This window comes from Excalfactoria chinensis, chromosome 5 (assembly GCF_039878825.1).
Source record: "Excalfactoria chinensis isolate bCotChi1 chromosome 5, bCotChi1.hap2, whole genome shotgun sequence".
NCBI classification, from domain to species: domain Eukaryota; kingdom Metazoa; phylum Chordata; class Aves; order Galliformes; family Phasianidae; genus Excalfactoria; species Excalfactoria chinensis.
The window spans coordinates 7,864,878-7,868,111 of NC_092829.1; positions in this window are offsets into that span (position 1 = coordinate 7,864,878).

The window sequence follows — 3,234 nt, forward strand, 5'->3', positions numbered from 1 at the left end:
GTGATAAAGTGAATCTTAGCACTGTTGGAGAACGTCAAGGCATTGCTTTTGTAAACTCCTCCAATACGTGTCTTCAAACTATATTTCATCTGACACGGACCTGACTGCAGCTCCGTTATTATATATGTATAAACAGCATTCCAGAATTCTGAAAGAATGAGTGTATGCAATTGCAAGGCAGGAATAAACGTTTCTAATCAATCTTTCAAGTTTATGTGAGAACACAAAACGTGATACCACTAAAGGAGGCAGTGAAGAAATTGTGCTGGAAATGTGAGGGTTGATAGTCTGAATTCTCTATTCTGCATATGGTTTTCCTGCCTGCAATAAGTGAAGCTGGAATACAAAATGCAAAGCTCAGAACCTGACCAGCACTGTCAAATTGTAATGCTGTAATACACTAATCAAGCAGTGAAGTTATAACCATTGCACTGATGTACATGTCACTGTGCACTGGAACAACTGCTACTCTCATCTGCAACAAGGCTGATTCTTAAAATAAGCATGGCACATCATCCTGCTGGATTCTCCTTTTCTTCTTCACCCATTTACCCGGGACACAAAACACGCCTTCCCAACAGACGCCAGCGGGCTGGACATTCACCATGAATGAGCTGAACAACTCACCAGCACGAGCAACTGGAAACAATGCCCTTCTGTCTCCTGCTGACTCTCCTTCTGGTACGTGCCAATGTGAATGCATTGTTGGTTCATATTCAGCCCGGTATCTGCTGTAAACCGCAAGTACTGGTTAGTGCAGCTGCTTCTCAGCCAGGTGCTTCCAAGTTTGTACTCCCATTTCTTCCAGTTCAAAATGTTTTCACTTGTCAAAGGACAGGTTTCCATGCATGGCAGAGCACTGCAGCACTACATGAATCTCAGTGGAAACATCACTCTAAATACAGCAGGTTTGTGACTTTCCTCTTCAGAAGCAAAGAACATCATTCAATATCTTTTTATTACATGACAGAAATGGTAATACTCTGTATTTAGCAAGTTTGTCCCTTTGTTAGGCACCCCAAAGGCTCACTCCAGCACTCCTGCATGGGGAAATCTTTATTTAGAGGCTATCTGGGCTTCCATAAACCTCACTGGCAAACGTCATTTCCACACACTAGAAGAGGCAGTTCAGTTAGCCTTGCAAGTTTTGACCAATAAAGGAGAAGATGAAGATGCACAGTGCCACCTTTGCTGCCAAGGCACATACAGGTGGCTGTTCTGCACTTCAAAAGGAATGATTTCAATCGGTGGTACTTCTGCCCTCGCCATTCTAAGGGTTTCAGCAGCCACCAAAAACTACCTGACTACTGTGTCACTTATCAAGCAGTGGAATAGTATCTCCAAAACCGAACGCTGCTGCCTGATTTGGAGGCCTGCAATGTAAACTCAGCGTACATATTCAACTTCTAAAAGGCAGCGCCTGCCAAATTAGGAGTACAGTATCTCAACACTTCAAAATACATTCAAATACATGAGTGCTTTCTCCTGAAAAAGGCATCTCCTTGCCAAAGACATTCGTGCAGACAGTGTTAAAGCGTGTCCTACCTCCAACCACTGCAAAGTGCAGCTGCTGGCCAAAACCTGATGCATTAAAGGAGGTTATAAACAGTTTGTGTCCCCTTTTTTGTTTGTTTCTTTTTCTTTCCCCATCTCCTGGACAGTCTCACAGAGCTGATGAGCCAATATTTAATGCAGACACTGCTGCAGAAATGAACAGATATTAACAATGCACGAAGGTGCTTCAACAACTAATCTCTTGTGAGAATACACAGATTAAATGGCAAAGTCTTGGAACTACTCTGCAGGTTTTAATACCTCGCCATGACTGATACCCACGTGGACAATACTTCACTTTTGACAGACAAGAAAGAGTTCAGGCCCACACAAGAGTAAAAGCAGCAGAATTTCTGCCAGTTGTTCCCTACCTTTCTTTCCCACAGACCTGTTGTCTGGGTAAGAATGAACCAAGTTCTCACCTCCATGAAGCAGGCTGCACCATGCACCCTGTGCAGTGCAGTGATGGCCATGCAAGCCATCGTCTCAGGTACCCACTTTTGGACCGACGACATGAACTGACAAACTCACCCAAATTTAGCAGCCAACAATCCACAAGGTACTTGCTTAATACAGTGCCTGTATCACAAATAGGGATCTCTTCTATAGACAACATGACTGAAGCTTCATTTTCCTTCTTGCCTGAGGCCCATCTACAAGGGTTATGTCAGCTCATCACTTTTGCCAACATCTAGGACTTGAAATCAGCCCTCAGATGGAAATGAAACTTGTTACTGTACAGGAAGGTGGGCCACTTCCATGAGGTATAAGGAGAGGGCTACAGCTTGACCCCACATGAACTACCAGAAGCGAGTAGGAATAAGGAAGCAATGTATTAATTGCAGCACTAGAAAGGCAAGATGTCAATCCTGCCTTTCTTCCCATTTTTACCACCCTGCCTACATTCTTTCCTCCCTCTCAGCCTAAAGACTCTGCTCTCCAGCTGACATACAACAGATGGACCAGCAACAAAACAGAGTGTTTTCCCACTGGGTAATTTCAGCAGAGGTACTTACTTGGTTGTTGCTGGTTTTTTTTCCTTCTGCCTTGAGCAATGTTAGTGTCACATGGAGTTCAATCAAACTGCTTCAGACACTTCAGCTACCAATGAAAGGTCATTCTATCTGAGTTTATATATAACTAATGCAAAAGAAATGAAGAAACATGAGTCAATAAGCAGTACAGTTCTTATACAACTCCTTGACGCTGCTGTAAATTGTCTACTAACCTGCTCTTGCTTACTGGTCAGGCTGCTTACCTGCTGTTCTCTTCTAAAACAGATGAGAGAAAGAGTAATTTCTATCAAGGCTTTTGAAAAGCCCCAACAGGACTTGTTTGAAGCTACTCCACACTGTGGAGACGATGATAATGCTGAGTCAGGGTCTACCGTTCTTTTCTAGTACAGTTCTGTTGAAGAGCTATGTGGAGATTAGTTATTCCAAGCCATCTGTTATGGAAAAAAACAGGAGTCTGATAAAGCTTACAGAATATATTACAAAGTCCAAACACTAAGAACCTTTTTCTCAGAGACTGAAAGAAAACATCGATTCTTTCAGTTATACTGCCACTTAGTTTTTATCCATGTAGTTTTCAATCCATGTAACATTAATAAAGGTTTGTGTATGAAGTGGGTTTTGCTAAGAAAAAAGAGAAAGAAATAGGGAGCAAGCAGTGTTATTT